This window comes from Capra hircus, chromosome 2 (assembly GCF_001704415.2).
Source record: "Capra hircus breed San Clemente chromosome 2, ASM170441v1, whole genome shotgun sequence".
Taxonomy (NCBI): Eukaryota; Metazoa; Chordata; class Mammalia; order Artiodactyla; family Bovidae; genus Capra; species Capra hircus.
In genome coordinates, this window is record NC_030809.1 from 66,019,786 (window position 1) to 66,041,913 (window position 22,128).

At 41.6% G+C, this 22,128-nt stretch overlaps 1 non-coding gene across 1 annotated transcript; it reads left to right on the plus strand.

Moving 5' to 3' along the window:
* TRNAC-GCA lies at positions 550–621 on the plus strand. The gene has a single exon. It is a non-coding gene; the product is annotated as a tRNA-Cys (tRNA).

Below are 22,128 nucleotides of genomic sequence, written 5' to 3' on the forward strand. Positions count from 1 at the left end.
GTTTAGGGCTCAGAGAGGTTAAGCAACCTGTTTCAGATCAAACAGCTAATCAATAGTAAAGCTATGTTTCTAATACAATGGCTCCAGGAAGCTTCTGTCTTTGGTATATTTATTTCCAGCTGGCATGTACCAATTCCTCAAATATTTATTGAGTTCTTACTGCGTGCTAGGTAGGCTCATTTTGTCTGGTGAGAGAAATAGAAACTAAGCAACTAATTATATAGATAAGTATTGGAATTATGACTATGATGAGTGTTATAAAGAAGAAGTTCTGAGTTGTTCTTGGAGAAACTATAATGAAGAGAATGGATCTCCACCAGGGGGTCAGGAAGGGCCCTGAGAAAGTGACTTGTAAGCTGAGAGTCAAAAATAAGAAGAGGGAAGTAAACATGTACCATGGCAAAGAAGGAGCATGTCCAGAGCAAAGGTCCTGAGTCAGTAACCAGATTAACATTTTGGAAACCAAAAATATGAGATGATGGAGTCAAGTGAGAGTAAGAGGGGAGAGCCGGGTGGAATCCCAGATGAATTGTATAGATCTTCGGGGCTTCCCTGGTGGCTCAGATGGTAAAGCATCTGCCTGCAGTGCAGGAGACCCGGGTTCAATCCCCGGGTTGGGAAGATCCCCTGGAGAAGGAAATGGCAACCCACTCCAGTACTCTTGCCTGGAAAATTCCATGGACTGAGGAGCCTGGTGGGTTACAGTTCATGGGGTCGCAAAGAGTCGGACACGACTTCACTTTCACTTTCACTTATGTACCAAAATAAATCTTTGGCCCTTTAAGAACTCTTGGTGGTACTATTGGATATTCTCCATCTGCCCCTACAAATGCTCTGTAACTTCCTCACCCTGTTCTGCACCCCGTGGAGATTGACTTGAATTGTCTATACTAACAAGCTCCCATATGTTCTGGTTTCAGTTGCGGGTCAGCCCATGGGAAGCACATGCAGATCAGATGGAAGTGAGGAGGGAGGTCAGGGCATGTGTTCCTCAGCCTGACCACTGTATTTCTCTACATAAAACCATAGATATTATTTCTCTATCTACTGTATTGCCTCTCTATGGAACCTTTTAAACATTTTATTTTACTAATCACTCCCAAGTGAAATGTGTTTGTGCACACTGTGTATCTGTGCTATACACATAAAATAAGAATGTTTTCACATACCCCCCTCTCCCTGGGAGTGCTATCACTCCTACTGAGAAAGCCTGAGGGATACTTATTCCCTCACACTGACCTTTTAGCCCAGAGGATCATTGGTGATGGCTCCCACTGTTGCGAGACTGGGGGTGCACCACCCTCCCTTGTTGGTTTCCCTTACTCCTGTCTACAGCACTTTTGTTAAGTAATTCCTTTATTCAACTCCCCAGTTTACCATTTGAGCCATCTTTTCTTCCTACCAAAATGCTGACTGGTGCAAAGCCATTAAAAATCTCTTAAGAGAGAGAATGGCATTGCCAGATTTGCACTTAAAATGCATTGGTATTATGTGAAGTATTCACTGAAGTAGGGTAAGAATAGGGGACCAATTCCAAGGCCATTAACATGGTGACAATGGCAGGCAATGGCATTCTAGTTACTCGAGTAGATTTTTCAAATTTATCCAAATGATCAGTGTCACTACATAAACTAAAATCTCTGTATCAATTTCAATAGTAAGACCTCTAGAAGGAAAAACATGAGAGAATTTACCAATTCATATTATCACATAAGCATTTGTGATAAGTAAACTACTTTTGTGATAAGCACACAAGTAAAACTTATAAGAGGCTGAGGAAGAAAGCAGGTGAAGTTTTCTCCCCTTTTGAGAATCATACCCATTTTTGGTATGGGAAGGGCTTAAGCTCAACTCTGTCTACACACAGAGTCATGAACCGGATGGATCCTCAAGCTCTTTAAGGCACAAAGCCAGTTGTATATCCCCTCATAGTCTAAATTTAGGCACTCTAAATTTATATCTTATATAATATCAATCCATAGCCCTGCAGGATTTTCCATTATTTCTCCACTTTAGAGATGGGTAAACAAAGGTTAAAAAAGTAGGTATTAACATTTGTATAGTGAAACATATATAGATGGTGCTTTTTCTGGCTTAAAAGTCAAACTCATTGTATCTACTAAACAGTATTAAACTCAGCATGATCCTATCCATGGGAAAGATAGTTATCATTAACAAATAAGTTGCATTTCTCTTTCCAGTTCCATCTGATTGAAAGTGACAGCCTGGAATGCTGTATTGAGAATTGTGAGACTAGACCAGGCAACCTGGGAAAGATGTTATAACTGATTAGTGTTGTCTGTCACAGATAAGAGTGGGAAATGGGAGCATATATACTACTTATCCTCCATCTCTCATAGACTTCTGCTACCCACAGAGATATAAAATCAATAGCTCTTACAGCATGCTTCCCCCCAGCCAGGTTGCTGCTTGCACTGACTGTTCTCAGGATTTTAAGTCTATCTGTGAATGTGATGTTACATCTTCAAACAGGTTTATTTCTATTATTCCACACGTGAGCCAATGAGCCCATAAGAATAATGTGTTGGAGCAATTCTCTTTCACTACTTGTCATGCATTCAGCATGTTGACATCTCCAAGTCTCAAGGAGCTATTTTCACATCATATCACTGGGCCAAGGAGATATGGCCTGAATTTGTAGGGTTTTCCCGACTGCCCTCCCCTGTATATGTTCTAAGGTCTTTCATGGAATAAAGATTAGAAAGACAAACACTCAAAGCATAGTCACTCAGGACAGCATCCTAGGATTCTGTTGTTGTTCAGTCACTAAGTCATGTCCGACTCTTGTGACTCCCTGGACTGCAGCAGGCCAGGCTTCCCTGTCCTTCACTGTCTCCCAGAGTTTGCTCAAATTCATGTCCATTGAGTCAGTGATGCCATCTAACCATCTCATCCTCTGCTGCTCCCTTTTCCTTTTGCCTTCAATTTTTCCCAGAGTCAGAGTCTTTTCCAATGAGTTGGCTCTTCACATCAGGTGGCCAAAGTACTGGAGCTTCAATCAGCATCAGTCCTTCCAATGAGTATTCAGGGTTAATTTCCTTTAGGATTAACTGGTTTGATCTCCTTGCTGCCCAAGGGACTCTCAAGAGTCTCCTTCAATATCACAGCTCAAAAGCATCAATTCTTCAGCACTCAGCTTTCTTTATAGTCCAACTCTCACATCCATACATGACTACTGGAAAAACCATAGCTTTGGCTGTATGGGCCTTTGTCAGTAAAGTGATGTCTTTGCTTTATAATATGCTGTCTAGGCTTGTCATTGCTCTCCTCCCAAAGAGCCAGTATCTTTGAATTTCATGGCTGTAGTCACCATCTGCAGTGATTTTGGAGTCCCCAAAATCTGTCACTGCTTCCACCTTTCCCCTTTCTTTTGTCATGAAATGATGGGACCAGATTCCATGATCTTAGTTTTTTGAATGTTGAGTTTTAAGCCAGCTTTTTCACTCTCCTTTTTCACCTTCATCAAGAGGCTCTAGAGAGTGGTCATGTTTCTTTTTTTCTGGCAGAGGGACATAAAACCACCTATAAAATAGGACAGAAACACCAAAAGTAAAGGTGGAAATTGAGAATGAAAATCACAATCATTTACTTCAAGCTAACTATGAACAAGTCTGTTACATCATGGACTATTCTCTGATATACCATTTATTCACTCATCAAGTCTATACGGTGGATCCATACAAAGTGCAAACAACTGGGGCAACAAGTTATCCACTGAACAGAAAGGAAACAGGAGAAAACATAAAAGCAGTGATAAAACCACACCGGCTTCCTGACCAATTGAGTTACTGCTATCAGAATAAGTGGGACATGTTCACCAGTGGAAGGGACTGTGGCAGGCTGTACTGGTCCCAGAGACTGCACAGAGGGAGTAAGGGCTGCCCTGAGCTCTGAGGAGGGGCAGACACTGAATTTGTTCTGCTAAGACAATGGTGGCACTAGTGGTAAGACCTCGCTTGCCAGTGCAGGAGCTACAAGAGATGAACGTTTGATCCCTGGGTCAGGAAGATGCCCTGGAGGAGCGCCTGGCAATCCACTCAGTATTCTTGCCTGGAGAATCCCATGCACAAAGGAGCCTGGAGAGCTACAGTCCACAAGGGGGCAAAGAGTCAGATACAACTGAAGTGACTTAGCATGCACGCACGCACACAAGACAAATTTACTGCAAAACGCCTTCTAAATTTCAAAATGTATCACGGATGAACCAAACACATAGTGGTCAACCCATGTCCCAAACATCAGTGCTTAGACTAGTTTCACAATAAAATGAGTACAGTCCAGTACCTACTTCAGAGGCAGTTTTAAGTGATGAAATGAGTTAATACAGTGCTTAATACATGGTAAGCACTCAATGTGTGTATGTTAGTCACTCAGTCATGTCCGACTCTGCAACCCCATGGACTGTAGCCCACCAGGCTCCTCTGCTCATGGAGATTCTCCAGGCAAGAATACTGGAGTGGGTTGCTGTTCCCTTCTCCAAAGGATCTTCCTGACCCAGGGATCAAACTCCAGTCTCCCATATTGCAGGCAGGTTGTTTGCCATTTGAGCCACCAGGGAAGCCCCCAAGCACTCGATAATATTAGCTTATTATTACTATTATTGTTTCTGGTATAACATGATATTCACAATGATGACTATCCAACTCCTAATGATATTAAAAGTATTGGTACATCTCAGGTTACTAAATGTCTTCTATCTTCAACTGCATTTTCTTTCTTCCTCACCTCTGCTCTCTTCTGGTAGGTATTACTATCCCCATTCTATAGATAAGAAAAGTGAAACTCAAATAGTTGAAGTGGACTCCAGTCTGGGTCTCTCTGCTGCCTAGCCTATTCTATGAATTGATGATGGAAAATCAGGGTATGATTAATTTTATGCATCCCCAGCCATGACTACTAGATGGCAGGAATTTCTCCACACCACTCAGATTTTACCTGGGATAGTCCAAGCAGGATTTAGCTTTAAACTCTCCATCTTGGTCTTCTGCATTCTTCCTGCTTTCTCCTCGTCTCTCTCACCTGGTGGTCAGGAGCAGTGGAGCCAACTCCAAGCTCATATCCCGACTCTGCCTTTTAGCATCTGTGTGAGTTTGGGCAAATGACTGAATGTCTCATTGCCTCAGTTTCCTTATCTCCAAAAGGAATAACAATGATGGTGATAATGCTGAAAGCTCCCATCAGTGGTTGTTGGGAGATAGCTTAGTTGTTCAGGTGTAACCACTCTCCTGGGGTACTTTCTCTAAGGTGGAGATGGGGTAGAGATGGAGCATGTGGCTCTTCTCCTCCAACCGTGCACCTTTCCCCTGTATTCTTTATCTGACTAACACTTCCCATTTCTTCACCATCTGCCAACCTCAGCCATCCCTGGGACCTGCAGGAGCCCTGCATCCCTCCCACCCAGCTGCTGGCAGCATCTTTTTGAAACCCCTCAGTGTTTTCAACCTCATATACTTTTGGCCTCTGTGGTGCCCTGTCCTGGTCCCACCATGGCTATCTACCCTCAGTGAGGTGGAAAGTCTGAAACAACCACCACAGCAAGCAAACAACAGTTCCTCCAGCCTCCTGGATGCACTCCTTATCTGCTTTAGTTTCTTCCCATGATCCTGGAGACTTTTGGTTTCTGGCATGTCCCCTGGTCCTTCTGATCTCATTGTTTTCCTCTCTTCTGGGTTCAACGGTTTCCTCCTCCTCAGAGATGGGTTGAGCCTCATCCCATGTCCTCTCAACCCTCTCTCATTTCTAACTTTGTCTTTTCAAGGTATGAGCACCAGCAACACAGAGCTTGTGGGTGGTGGAGGTACCTGACAGGAGCAGGTTGAGGTCACAATTTCTTACATCCCTATTTCATGAGGAGGAGTGAAGGAGGAAGAAGGGTTGGGCAAGTGCAGGGTCATGACCACCACAATAATGGAATCATCACAAATTATTTGGCATCTATATTAATTAATTTTAACCTTTAGTTTAAATTCTCTAATTTTGATTTTTTGAGCTTTATAGAAGTTTTTAGTAAATGTCCCATTTGCCTCACCCTAGTCCACCATGTACTACTAGCTTTGGAAACATACAGAGTGATTAAAATCATTCTGCTTCAGTTTTCCCACTTGTAAATGGGTATCATACAGTCTTTTCCAACGAGCTCTGAGAATCAGGTCTAAATGGAGAAATGTATCTGGAAACTTAGCACAGTGCCCAGAGCATTGCCAGTGCTCCAGAAATGTTACAGTTATTATTATATGCAGAAGTGGAACCGCCATAGCTAAGTTCAGCCTCATATTCAGATTACCTTCAAATATCTTCAGAAGACTCCTTTGCAGTCTTTGCTCTTTCTTTCTCCTCCAACCTCCCCTCAAATGTACCTTATCCCAAGAGTGACTCCAGCCACCTAGCAACATTTAACAGAACTAAAACCTCTTCAAATGAAAGTGTTGACGTTTTTAATATTAACCAAAATTGCATATGGCAGGGCCTGCAAGACTAAACTGAAGACCCTCCAACTTCAAACATCACACATTTTAATCCACATCTTTGGAAAAACATCACCACTAAAATCACCGTGTTGAAAATCCATGGAAAGACCTTATGGTTTGGAGGTGGCTGTGGAGGTTGAGGGTTGCAGGAAGGGGTGGGAAGTGAATCCCAGAGCATCCATCATCTTGGAAACAATAAAGGCAGTTTCAACTATCAGCTTTCAAAGTAACTGTCCTCCAAAGCTGGAGAGAGGCCATCATGGAAGACTTTTTCATTTGTCAGTCAACTGAAGCTTTTCAACTGAATTCACATTGGAATCATCCAACACCCCAGCTTGACTATTATTTCCCACTATTTCCCCACTGGAAGGGAAGCTTAATTCACATGTTTCTGATTCATTTATACCCAACTCATCACAATGGTATATTGAGAGAGCTGTTGGAGCGTCAGAAAAATTCCATTCCTTCTTTCATTTTCTTGTTCTGCCTCCTCAATCCCCATTTCCCTCACTGTGTGGACATGGACTCTTCCTTTGGCCAGTCGTAAATTACCTCCACTCCAAATGTTGCAGTTGAATTCCCTGCTCCCAGCTCAGGATATGTCTATGGGCTTGTAATTTGGCAAACATGGGTTCTTTCATCCCTATAAACTGGAAATCCAAACATATCTTTTATAGAAACCCCATACCTATAGACCCCCACTCCTGCTACCCCCTGTCTTGCTGCAGCCATCAGGCTGATATGAAATAAAACAGATGTGCTCAGAAAGGCACTGGTCCTCCCCCACCCAACCCAGCTCCCTGGAACCCACTGCCGGCTCAGTTACTTCTACGATGCAGGCCAGCAAATGCCAGAGCTCAGGGCTTTTCCATTGTGGGTCATGCCGGAAGTCCACTGGATGTCATGTGCAGGATCAAATGACAGCTGCCAAGAGGTTAAAAAATATTCACCCCAAAGCTCTTAGAGTAGTTGGATAAGTGGGTCAAAGGTAGAGAGACATAAGAACACATTAAAACGGACATCTTAAAGCCTGCAATTTGTGGCAGTCAGAGCTCATCTACTCAACAAATATCTTATTTAAAACTAGTTGAGTGTGTATGTCTGTGTTTGGATTTCTTTTTTTTAATCCTGTTCTCAAAGACCTTTTAACATATCAGACACATACCCCTTCCAGGAATAAGTTATCAGTTTCATAGCTTGACCATTAAACTGAGAAAAACAAGTCATTTGTAACCCCCATACAATTCATAAGTTCCCAGTTATAATGTAATCCCTGATATCCACTCCAAAGCCCCAGGGACAGCTCAACACAACCAGTTTTTGGTGATCTGGTGATGAAAGATATATTATTGAAATCCAGGAAACCTTGGGAAAAAAATGTAGAGCAAATCTAAATTGAAATGAAATGCAGATTGCTTGGCTGCCAGCAGAATTTTCTTCCTTCCTTCCTTCCTTCCCTTCTTTTTTTTCCTCCTAAACTATTCCACATAAATGTCTCAAGGCTTAGGACATGCAATTAAAAGATTTATATGTAGACTGGCAGCAAAACAATTGCATGGTTTTCAGGGTCTGGGGCATATTCGAGATGGATTGGAGAGACGTGTGGAGGACACAGGCTGACATATGACCCATTTCCTGTGCCCCACCAGCCGGGCTGTGCTGGGTGCCACTCTCAGAACTCATTTTCCCAAGCTCTCTAAGCCTGTCCTGCCTTCCCATATGACTAGAATTACTCGAATGTCCACCATGTACGGTCATTGGTGAAAGCTACCTTGTCCTGAGTGGCATTTTTCATTAAGCAACACCATTTGAGGCATGTTTGGGAAAAGAAACCCTATGGGAAAGTCAGATAGCTTAAAAAGACAAAAGAAGCTCTGTCTGGCACAATGATACAGTTATTGTAGGATTTCACACTTTCAGCTCAACTCCCAAGTCCTCTATAAGCCAGACTTATGATTACAGTCCGACTGTCCCTCCTCTGACTCAAACAGGAAGGTCTCCAGATTCAGGAAGGATTTCACTTACAGCCACAGAACTTTTCCTGTGAAAGGGACACCGACTCGTGTCTAAAAGTTATCAGAGAAGACAATATTCACTAGAATTACCAAACCATCAACAAGACCAGCAGTTTCTCTAATAATTGCTTCTCTTTCTCATCTGCCCAAATTAGAATTTCAAATATATTTGCTCTTTCTCCCTGGACATTCTTTCCCTCAACACCACCTCCACTATCAACAGCTCCCCAGAATTTAGTAATGAAACCCCGGTGTGGAGTAGATTCCTTCTGAAAGGAGATGTTATTAACAGAGAAATGTACCCTGACGAGTTCAGTGTCTGCAGAAAGCAAAGTCGGATGTGATTCAGTGGCCATATTTTCAGAACACTCTGTCAATGACAGTTGGAAACATATGTTTTTTATAAATTTCTCATTCCAAAACAAAGACTGACAGTAAACCCAGGGCTTTGATATTTATATAAATTGTTAAGTGGTTCACTGGGGAAAGTACATTTCAATTAGCGTGTCAGTGCTCATCATGGAGGCTTCAAGAAAAGTGTTCTGATTAAGCTGGCTATTTAGCAATACATCAAAAGTTAGGGCTTACTTAAGCACTGTTCTCTTCAAGGCCAATGGTGTCACCTGATGCTAGGCAACATTTCTGAGTTTTTATTTAAAATCAAATTAGACATTCAAAATCCTACTTTAACCTACATCAATTCAAAACATCACTCCTTTTTAGTTCAATAAGCATGAACCAAGTAAATGTTAGGCACCAGGCTAAGTGAGGTAAAGGACAGCCTTGAATAAGGCCTAAGTAAGTCCTGGCTTTTTGCTGTCAATTATTGACTACCAAAAAAAAAAAAAATCTATGTCTAGTTATGAATTCTTTTGTGGGAGAAGAGATGAGCTATCAAAACCAAACGAAAATAAACTTTGCCTTTACAAAACTGCAATTCTACATCTTCAAATAAGAGATTTTCTTTCTTGAAACATCTTCTCATTTGTCTTTTGAGCCTGAGATTATGCCCATAAGCTGTAGATAAATCAACAACTCATCATTCAAAATCTTACTGTTAGTTGTGTTTTCCCTCTCCTTTTATGTACTCTGCTGCCGCCCTTAGGACAGCCTTATAAGTTATGAGGTTTTTCAGTTGGACTGTTTTCTTTGATATGTCACTATTTGCATTTCATTAGCTAAGCAGACATTCTTAAGATTGACAGTACAATTTTGTGCAACTCAATCCAGGGGAACATTCCCATCTCTCCCAGTCTGAAGAGTCCAGGAAAGACAAGGACACCAAATTTGTTCTCCTAATCTACCCAATTTAGTAGCTATTTGTCACAGTCAATTAGTCAAGGGTGAAGTAATTACCCATGCCTTGAGTTAGGGAACAAAGTCTGGTTGGCAGCAAAAAAGGGAACAGTCGGTTCATATGGGAAATGCGAGGTGAGTAGGTGCTATGGTTAGAGGACACAGGGCAAGACTACACCCAAAATATCTCTGACTCATGTCTGAAATTCTGCCATTTATGATTCATCCTTTTGTGTTAAACATTGCCTTCTTTCTGGAGTTGTTTTAAAATATCCATAGTCCAAGAAAGGGTAGCAAAATAAGTCTCTGCTTCAACCAATCTATATTTATTGAGCCTTTTCTACAAATCAAGTGTGACATTTCAAAAAGTAACAAGATGTAGTCATAACCTGCAAGGAGTGCTACACAAGAAGTTCTATTTCTGAGAAGATCCTTTTAATGACTGCTCTTGATATCCTACCCCTTTTGGATTGTTCTTCTCACTTCTTCATTTCTTACACAAGCTTATTTAAAGTAGAGTTTACTTTAAATAGCTCTACTCCCATGCATTTAATTTATTCCTCACTTCCAGGTTCCTGCCCTCCCCAAGCTTGTGAATAAGGTCACAAAAGACCTTCCCATCGCCATAGCCAAAGATCATTTTGTTCTGTCCATTTCTTTTGTAACTTCTCTAGCTATGCTGGGCTTAGTCGCTCAGTAGTGTCCTACTTTTACAATCCCATGGACTGCAGCCCACCAGGCTTCTCTGTCCATGGGGTTTCTCCAGGCAAGAATACTGGAGTGAGTTGCCATGCCATCCTCCAGGGGAATCTTCCCAAGCCAGGAATCAAATCCAGGTCTCCCACAGGTGGGTTCTTTACTAACTGAGCAACCAGGGAAGCCCAACCTCTCTAGAGAGTTGACTTTTCAAAATAACTTTCTTAGAAGTCTGCTATCTTGATTGTTCACACTAACTCTTTTTCTACCTTACTTTTAAATATTGGTGAACTTCAGGGTTCTTTCCTTTGACCTCTTGACTTTATTTTAAATAGCGGTTCTCAATCAAGGCCAGTTGTGTCCTCAGGAACATTTTACAACTTCTGGAGATATTTTTGGTAGTTATAACTGTGTTGGGGAGATGTTATTGCATCTAGTAGGTAGAGGCCAGGGATGGTAGAGGCCAGTGGAGGGAAACATCCTCCAATGCACAAGCAAGTCTCCACTTCCCCAATCAGGAACAGAAACAATAACAACAACAAAAACCAATCCCATCCAAAATTGTAGTAATTAGGTTGAGATTTTATACTACCTGTGGGTGTTTTATACTCTCTGTGTTCTATACTATGCATGGGTGACAAGAATCACTCATACGGCTTCCACTTCTACTCCTATGAACTTATTACTCAAATCTTTGTTTTTGAATGAGATGGAGAGAACAAAGACGTCCAAAGCCTCACAGCCAATGGATTGTAGTTATGTTTACTTGACAGTCTCCCAGCACACGGAAGTATAAAGGGCCAAAACCTAGTTTATTTCTTCACTTACAAAACGTCATCCGCTTGATGACAGCATCTAGTCTCCTAGATTTGAACCCTGGGGATAAACCCCAACTCTTTCCTTCCCCACAACCAAGTCCTTCTGACTTTACCTTCCAGAGAACTCTCAAATCTGTCCTATCCTCACCATCTCCATAGCCATTGCCTTAGTTCAGGTCCTCTCCATTATCACATGCACTAAAAGCAGACTTAGAACTGAACTTCTATCTGAAAATTCACACCACTGAACCTGCCCTTTAAACACCTGCCTGAAAGGCTTTCCTATTCTGCTTTCTCAGAGTCCTTCATCCTTTTATCACCACATCCAATTAATTGTAATAGTGTTAATTGAGGATTGTTATTTGTGCTCTACATGAATTCTGTATTTATCTCACCTACAACACTGGGCTGGAAGAAGCACAACTGGAATCAAGATTGCCGGGAGAAATATCAATAACCTCAGATATGCAGATGACACCACCTTTATGGCAGAAAGTGAAGAGGAACTAAAAAGCCTCTTGATAAAAGGGAAAGTGGAGAGTGAAAAAGTTGGCTTAAAGCTCAACATTCAGAAAACAAAGATCATGGCATCTGGTCCCATCACTTCATGGCCAATAGATGGGGAAACAGTGGAAACAGTGGCAGACTTTATTTTGGGGGGCTCCAAAATCACTGCAGATGGTGACTGCAGCCATGAAATTAAAAGACGCTTACTCCTTGGAAGGGAAGTTATGACCAACCTAGACAGCATATTCAAAAGCAGAGACATTACTTTGCCAACAAAGGTCCGTCTAGTCAAGGCTATGGTTTTTCCAGTAGTCATGTATGGATGTGAGATTTGGACTATAAAGAAAGCTGAGCACCGAAGAATTGATGCTTTTGAACTGTGGTGTTGGAGAAGACTCTTGCGAGTCCCTTGGAGTGCAAGGCAATCCAACCAGTCCATCCTAAAAGAGATCAGTGCTGAGTATTCATTGGAAGGCCTGATGTTGAAGCTGAAACTCCAATACTTTGGCTACTTGATGCAAACAGCTGACTCACTGGAAAAGACTCTGATGCTAGGAAGGATTGAGGGCAAGTCTCTTCCACTTCTGATTTATCCCTCCCTTCTCTTCCCCTTTTGGTAACCATAAGTTTGTTTTCTATGTCTTTGAGTCTATTTTTTTTTTTTTTTGGAATTTTGTAAAATTTTTTAGATTACAATATAAGCAATATTATATGATATTTGTCTTTCTTTGACTTACTTCACTTAGTAAGATAATCTCTAGTTCCACCCATGTCGCTGCAAACAGCATTATTTTATTCTTTTTATGGCTGAGCAACTGGACATATAAAAGAATAAAATTAAAACATTCTCTAACACCATATACAAAAATAAACTCAAAAGTTATTAAAGATTAAAAGTGAGACCAGATACTATAAAACTCCTAGAAGCAAACATAGGCCAAACACTCTTTATCTGTCTCCTAGATTAATGAAAATAAAAATAAAAAATAAAACAAATGGGACCAAATTAAACAAAAGTTTTTTGCACATGACAATCCTTTTTACTCTTAAATTAAGAAATCTTAATTTCCTCATCTGTAAAGTGAAAATAATAATAGCTTCTTCCCTATCAGCTGTACTAGCTATTGTGAAGATCCAATGAGAAAATCAATGTTTGCAGTTCTATGGTTTGAAGAAAGATAAGAAGGATACTGAAGCAAGTGTTAAGAGAAGGAGGGTTCCAGGAACATTGGACAAAGTAAGAACAAAGACAGAGATAATGACGAGACCATCTCCATGGTCCAAATCTAAGATCTGGAGTGGATCTAATGCTCCCCAAGTTCTTCCCTTCTCTGTTGGCTGTTGTGGAAGACAGAAATACTTTTTTTGACAAAGACATATGAGACTTAAAAATTAATAACCAGAGGGAAAGAGCACAGTGATTCATTCCTGCTAAGATATAAATGGTAGACAGGTACTGATTTTCTAAAATTAACTCTGCATAGCACAGAAGTATCTCAAAAGGTCTATGTACGTAGGGGTAGGTGTAGCCACCCAAGATGAGGAGGACCTAAAAGACAAACACTTCTCACTTCTGCATAAGAGTCAATCCTGTGAGACTATCTAGGTCAAGAACAATTAGATTATGCCAACCACCAACTCTTGATGGGGCCAACTGAATAGATATGTCCTTCTTCTATCATCCCGTCTGTGATCCCCCTTATCAGGGCACTTTAAAAAGTTTAGAGAGCATCCAATTTTGACCCAAGATATTCAGAGTTTTTTGCTTCTCTATGAAAATCTCCAAACAAGCTCTGAATATTCTATGTTATCCCTAGTAGGAGCAAAGGTTGCCCTGGAAAAGTACGGCAGAGTACTTAGAATTCTTCTTTGACTTCATTAACAATAACTTATTAGAAAGTGAAAGTGAAAGTCTCTCGGTCGTGTCTGACTCTGTGCGACACCATGGACTGTAGCCCACCAGGTTCCTCTGTCCATGGAATTCTCCAGGCAAGAATACTGGAGTGGGTTGTCATTTCCTTCTCCAGGGGATCTTCTCAACCTAGGGATAGAACCCAGGTCTCCTGCATTGCAGGCAGGATCCACCAGGGAAGCCTTTAGAACTTTTTAGAAACACACTTTATTTTAGCAAACAAAGTTTCTTGGTCCATTCTAGCTAGTTTCCCAGGCTTTCAACATTACTACCATAACAATAGGGCTTCCCCAGTGGCTCAGTGGTAAAAAATTTGCCTGCAATGAAGGAGGTGAAGGAGTTGCAGGTTCAATTCCTGGATCAAGAAGATCCCTGGAGAAGGTCATGGCAGCTCACTCCAGTATTCTTTTCTGGAGAATCCCATGGACAAAGGAGCCTGGCAGGGTATAGTCCATAGTTGTGGATGTCTATAGGGTTTCAGAGAGTCAGACATAACTGAGCATGCAAGCATGCAGCATAACAATAAATAATCCCATGGCTTTTCAAGCCTCTTCTATGACTATTTATTGAGAATCTATTATATGCTTAGACCTGTGTTTGTGAAAATGAGAAGATTATTAAAAAAAAAAAACTGTATAATTTATTTCCCTTGGAGCTCTTACCCTCATCTGCAGAAGCATTAAGTTCTCCACGGAATAACCACAGAGACCACTTTGGACAATGCACCAGGTAAAATGAGGTCATGTCCAGCTTTGAGCTACCCAGGATAGATACATTGACAAGGCACCTTCTTTTGGATTGATATTAGTAGCAAATTCACATCTATATGTATATGTTTTTTTCTTTTATCTATGTCAGAGGAAGACAAGAAGGAAACATACCAAAATTTAATTAATGTTTCCTCTTGAGTAGGACAACAAGCATGTTTTTTCTTCTCTTTTCTACTTTTGAGTACTTTCCAAATTGTTTTTAAAGTGTAATGGAAAGTTGGTAAGAGAGGTGGTAGGAGGGGAAAAATTGCATTTAGAATCTAACCCCATACCAGTCATAGAAGGGCTCAAACAACCTTGTGTGAAGCTTCTGTGCACCAGGACCCAGGGACCCCACAAGAGGCTCAGCCAGACCTGCCTTTGAGTGTTTGAATGCCTCCTGTGGAGTCACAGGTCAGTAGTGGCCTGCCATGGGGACAGGGGCTCTGGCTGCAGCAGACCTGGGAGATGCAGCATGTGAGCCCTACCATTGAACCACCGAGCAGACAACCCAAAAACTGGAGAACAATTATACCAAAGAAGTTCTCATGCTGTTATGAAGCTTCTAGGGCCCACAACAGATTTCCCAACCTGTGGTTTCAGCAAAGGGACTGAGAACCCCCAGGGAATCTAACTTTGAAGGCCAGTGTGATTTGATTATAGAACTTCCACAGGACTCGGGAAATAGACTCTTGGAGGGTACAAACAATACCTTGTGCATACCAAGACCCAGGAGAAAGGAACAGTGACCCCACAAGATACTGAGCCAGACTTGCCTGTGAGTGTTCAGGAGTTTCTGGGGGAGGCGTGGGTCGACAGTGGCCTGATATGGGGTTAGGGGCACTGAATACAACAGTCCTGGCATAAGTCCTTTTGAAGGAGGTCACCATTACTGCCAATACCCCTACTGTCATGCCAAAATACAGGGAGGGAACATAGTCCCACGCATCAATAGAAAATTGGATTAAAGATTTACTGAGCATGGCCCGCCCATCAGAGCAAGAACCAGATTGCCTCACAGTGAGTCCCTCCCATCAGGAAGCTTCCATAAGGCTCTTAGCCTTATTCATCAGAGAGCAGACAGAATGAAAACCACAATCACAGAAAACTAACCAAACTAATCATTTGATCACAGCCTTGTATAAGTCATGTGGTGTAGGGCCACCCACGATGGATGGGTCATGGTGGAGAGTTCTGACCAAATGTGGCTCACTGGAGAAGGGAATGGTAAACCACTTCAGTATTCTTGCCTTGAGAACCCCATAAACAGTATGAAAAGGCAAAAACATATGACACTGAAAGACGAACTCCCCAGGTCAGTAGGTGCCCAATATGCTACTGAAGAAGAGCGGAGAAATAACTTCAGAAAGAATGAAGAGTCAAGTCAAAGTGAAAAAAAAAAAAAAAAAACAGTTGTGGATGTGACTGGTGATGGAAGTAATGTCAGATGCTGCAAAGAACAGTGTTGCATAGGAACTTGGAATGTTAGGTCCATGAATCAAAGTAAACTGAAAGTGGTCACACAGGAAATGGCAAAACATTGACATTTTAGGATCAGTGAACTTAAATGGACTGGAATGGATTAATTTAATTCAGATGACCATAGTATCTACTACTGTGGGCAAGAATCCCTTCCCTTCGAAGAAATGGAGTAACCTCATAGTCAACAAGAGTCCAAATTGCAGTACTTGGGTGCAATCTCAAAACTGACAGAATGATTTCTGTTTATTTCCAAGCAAAACCATTCAGTATCACAGAAATCCAAGTCTATACCCCAACCACTAATGCTGAAGAACCTGAAACTGAATGGTTCTATGAATAGCTACAAGACCGTCTAGAACTAACACCAAAAAAAGATGTTGTTTTCATCACAGAAGACTGGAATGCAAAAGTAGGAAGTCCAGAGATACCTGGAGTAACAGGCAAGTTTGGACTTTGAGTACAAAATGAAGCAGTGCAAAGGTTAACAGAGTTTTGCCAAGAGAACACACTGGTCATAGCAAACACCTTCTTCCAACAATGCAAGAGACAACTTGGATATCACATGGTCAATACCGAAATCAGATTGATTATATACCTTGCAGCTGAAGATGGAGAAGTTCTATACAGTCAGCAAAAACAAGACCAGGAGCTAACTGTGGCTCAGATCATGAATTCCTTATTGCAAAATTTAGACAAGCTGAAGTAAGTAGGGAAAACCACTAAGCCATTCAGTTATGACCTAAATTAAATCCCTTAGGATGAAACAGTGGAAATGACAAATAGATTCAAGGGATTAGATCTGATAGATAAAGTGCCTGAAGATCTGTGGACAGAGGTTCATAACATTATACAGGAAGCAGTGATCAAAACCATCCCCCAAGAAGAAAGGCAAAAAGCAAAATGGTTGTCTGAGGAGGCCTCACAAATAGCTGAGAAAAGAAGAGAAGCTAAAGGCAAAGGAGAAAAGGAAAGATATATCCCTTTGAATGCAGAGTTCTAAAGAAAAGCAAGGAGAGATAATGCCTTCCTCAGTGATCAATGCAAAGAAATAGAGGAAAACAATAAAATGGCAAAGAATATCAATCTCTTAAGAAAATTAGATATACCAAAGGAATATTTCATGCAATGATGGGTACAATAAAGACAGAAAAAAAATGGACCTAACAGAAGCAGAGATAGTGAAAAAGAGGTCGTAAGAATACACAGAAGAACTATACAAAAAAGATCTTAAAGATCCAGAAAACTACAATGGTGTTGTCATTCACCTAGAGCCAGACATCCTAGAATGCAAAGTCAAGGGGGCCTTAGGAAGCAGCAGTATGAACAAAGCTGGTGGAGGTGATGGAATTCCAGCTGAGCTATTTCAAATCCTAAAAGATGATGTTGTGAAAGTGTACCACTCAATATGCCAGCAAATTTGGAAAACTCAGCAGTGGCCAGAGGACTGGAAAAGGTCAGTTTTCATTCCAGTCCCAAAGAAAGGCAATGCCGAAGAATGTTCAAACTACCACACAATTGCATTCATCTCACATGCTGGCAAAGTAATGCTCAAAATTCTCCAAGCTAGGCTTCAACAGCATGTGAACTGAGAACTTCCAGATGTTCAGGCTGAATTTAGGAAAGGCAAAGGAACCAGAGATCAAATTGTCAGTATCTGCTGTATCATAGAAAAGCAAGAGAATTTCAGAAGAACATCTACTTCTGCTTCACTGACTACACTAAAGCCTTTGACTGTGTGAATCACAATAAAGTGTGGAAAATTCTGAAAGAGATGGGAATACCAGACCACCTTATCTGCCTCCTGAGAAATCTGTATGCCGGTCAAGAAGCAAACAGTTAGAACTGGACATGGAACAATGGACTGGTTCCAAGTTGGGAAAGGAGTACATCAAGGCTGTATATTGTCACCCTGCTTATTTAACTTATAATGCAGAGTACATCATGAGAAATGCCAGGCTGGATGAAGCACAAGCTGGAATCAAAATTGCCAGGAGAAATATCAATAACCTCAGATATGCAGATGACATCACTCTTGTGACAGAAAGTGAAGAGGAACTAAAGAGCCGCTTGATGAAAGTGAAAGGAAAGAGTGAAAAAACTGGCTTATAACTCAACATTCAAAAAACTAAGATCATGGCATCCAGTACTGTCCGTTCATGGCAAATAGATACGGAAACAATGGAAACAGTAACAGACTTTATTTTCTTGGGCTCTAAAGTCACTACAGATGGTGACTGCAGCCATGAAATTAAAAGATGTTTGCTCCTTGGAAGAAAAGCTATGACAAACCTAGACAGCATATTAAAAAGCAGAGACATTACATTACCAACAAAGGTCTGTATAGTCAAAGTTATGGTTTATCCAGTAGGCACGTATGGATGTGAGATTTGGACCATAAAGAAAGCTGGACAGCAAAGAATTGATACTTTTGAACTGTGTTGTTGGAGAAGACTTGTCAGTCCCTTGGACTGTAAGGAGATCAAACCAGTCAATCCTAACAGAAATCAGTCCTGAATATTCATTGGAAGGACTGATGCTGAAGCTGAAGCTCCAATACTTTGGCCACATGATGTGAAGAACTGACTCATTAGAAAACACCCTGGTGCTGGGAAAGATTGAAGGCAGAAAGAGAAGGGGATGACAGAGAATGAGATGGTTGGATGGCATCACCGACTTCATGAGCATGAGTTTGAGTGTGCTCCAGGAGTTGGGGATGGACAGTAAAGCCTGGTGTGCTGCAATCTATGGGGTCATAAAGAGTTGGACACAACTGAGCAACTGAAATGAACTGAATGGAAAGTAATAGGTTTTTAAACTTACAATCGAAAGTCTAACTTTTTAATGCATCCCACTAATATGTACTCACTAACAATGTGTTCCTTTACATGCTTGTATGAGGCTAAGTTCTGTTATGATCTCCATTTTATCATGTATGAAGATTTCTTTTTTTCCCTCATATTCAAAGCTTCTTTATTAAATCTCACTAATATTTTCTCAATCTTGACTCTCAGAAGACCTAACTAAATTTCAAGGCATAGATGGATTACATTTTTGCCCAAGTACACACAGCTGGTAAGTAGTAGACATAAGAATTAAAGCTAGGTAATCAAGATTTAGAACTTGCTCCCTTGACCATTCTGTTCTACTGTATATTTTTTCACGTACAGTGATCATACATTTTACTTCTCCCAAACCTATGTGTGCTGTGCTTAGTCATGTCCTTTGTGACCCCATGGTCTGTAGCCCACCAGGCTCCCCTGTCCATGGGGGTTCTCTGGGCAAGAATACTGGAAGGGGTAGCCTATCTCTTCTCGAGGGGATCTTCCCAACTCAGGAATTGAACCAGGGTCTCCTGCATTGCAGGCAAATTCTTTACCAGCTGAGCTACCAGGGTTCCAAACCCTATGGCTCCTAGAAAATCTTCTGAACTTTGCAGAAATTACTTCAAAAGGGAAAAAGAAAGGAATCTACAGAGGAAAAAGATTCAGCTTTAACATATTCCTTGGTCATTTTCACTATAAGTTATACCTAAACTATGCCAAAGCCTTTGACTGTGTGGATCACAATAAACTGTGGAAAATTCTGAAAGAGATGGGAATATCAGACCACCTGACCTGCCTCTTGAGAAATCTGTATGCAGGTCAGGAAGCAGCAGTTAGAACTGGACATAGAACAACAGACTGGTTCCAAATAGGAAAAGGAGTACATCAAGGCTGTATATTGTCACCCTGCTTATTTAACTTTTATGCAGAGAACGTCATGAGAAACACTGGACTGGAAGAAACACAAGCTGGAATCAAGATTGCCAGGAGAAATATCAATAACCTCAGATATGCAGATGACACCACCCTTATGGCAGAAAGTGAAGAGGAACTAAAAAGCCTCCTGCTGAAAGTGAAAGAGGAGAGTGAAAAAGTTGGCCTAAAGCTCAATATTCAGAAAACAAAGATCATGGCATCTGGTCCCATCACTTCATGGGAAATAGATGGGGAAACAGTGGAAACAGTGTCAGACTTTATTTTTTGGGGCTACAAAATCACTGCAGATGGTGATTGCAGCCATGAAATTAAAAGACGCTTACTCCTTGGAAGGAAAGTTATGACCAACCTAGATAGTATATCCAAAAGCAGAGACATTACTTTGCCGACTAAGGTCCTTCTAGTCAAGGCTATGGTTTTTCCTGTGGTAATTGTATGAATGTGAGAGTTGGACTGTGAAGAAAGCTGAGTGCCGAAGAATTGATGCTTTTGAACTGTGGTGTTGGAGAAGGCTTTTGAGAGTCCCTTGGACTGCAAGGAGATCCAACCAGTCCATTCTGAAGCAGATCAGCCCTGGGATTTCTTTGGAAGGAATGATGCTAAAGCTGAAGCTCCAGTACTTTGGCCACCTCATGAGAAGAGTTGACTTACTGGAAAAGACTCTGATGCTGGAAGGGATTGGGGGTAGGAGGAGAAGGGGACGACAGAGGATGAGATGGCTGGATGGCATCACTGACTCGATGGACGTGAGTCTGAATGAACTCCGGGAATTGGTGATGGACAGGGAGGCCTGGCATGCTGCGATTCATGGGGTCGCAAAGAGTCGGACACGACTGAGCGATTGAACTGAACGGAACTGAACTGATACCTAGAATATGTCCTGAATGATGCGTTCTCCCGAAATGTGAAACTGTGATTCTAGAGGAGCTTCCCAGGTGGCGCTAGTGATAAAGAACCTCCTTGTCAGTGCAGGAGACCTAAGAGACGTTGGTTCAATCCCAGAGTTGGGAAAAATCCCCTGGAGGACGACAAGGCAACCCACTCCAGTATTCTTACTTGGAGAATCCCATGGACGGAGGAGCCTGGAAGTTAAGGTTCATAGAGTCACACAGAGTCGTACATGACTAAAGTGACTTAGCATGCACGCACATGATCCTAGAGGGCTATAAACTGTGAAAGATGGTGGGTACTGCCCACGCAGATGCTGGTTCCCCAGGAATCCAGGCACTAAAGTCAAGGTTTATATTAAGTGATGAATGTCAACCAGTGTTCTGATCTAAGCATGGGCTTTTGTGAAATTCATACTCCAGTGTCTTAAAATGCTTCATGCATGAAATGCATAGTTCTCTTACAATTTTTTTTTAACACATGGACCAAAGACTTAAACGCTTCCTCCATTTTCTATGATATCTATAAAAAGAGGGATTGAGGCAGTTTGATGTGGTGAAATTTTCTCACCATTCTTTCTACACCTCCCCTCCCCTAATTCTTTGTCCTACACATAGCAGAGCATTATGGAGGGATATGTTGGGAGGCAGAGGGTGAATTTCTTGACTTAATATTGAAGTTGGTTGTTACAAGGTGGAATGCCTGTTTGTGAACTAATCTCCCATATGTCAAAAAGACCAATTGTTTGTTGAGAGAAAGGGATGGCCAGAGATGTGAAATGAGGTCAGATTCCCTAGAGTGCAATGGTTCACATGCCAAAGGAAACAGATGATAGAGGATGTAAAGATACAAGTAACTTCCTTAATGAAGTAAATCTGAAAGCATCTAAGTGTACATTAGAGAGCATTTCTGGCTAGGGTGGGTCAGCAGGTCTCAAAGCTTGTTGCTTTTGCTCCCCAAGATTCTCCTTCTCCTGGGAGCTCTCTCAGATTACCCCTGCCCTACAGCACTGAGCTCCAGGGAGAGGAGTGACCACTGTTTGCTGACACTGTATTCCTGAGGCAGGATTACGGCTGTTCCCAAGAAACACTGTGCAGAGTTGAAGTGAACTTTGTAAGCAGTAGGATTTTAAAGAGGAAGTCAACTGAAAACTCAGAGCATGGTTCTGAAGATGGAACGTAAGCTTCACTCAGCCTGCAGCCAACTGCAGGTCTCCTTCTCCCTCACCCTGTCGCCTGAAGTGGGCACTGCCTTACTCTTCCTCCTCCTCACACCCTGAAAGCACCACCAGGGGTGCTTGTCAGGATGTCTGCCCTGCTCAAGGGTTAGACTGAATAGAGCAGGGAGGGTTGAGATCCTGAAGTCGCTCTCTCCTGCCTCCCTCTCCAGACCACTCCTTCCCTAGAGGATTGACTCTTTATGTGAAAATCCACTCTGAGGAGACCTGCCAAGACTTCATATAAAACAGATGACAATATTACAAGAAATACACAAATAGCAAGAGTCTTTATATATGTAA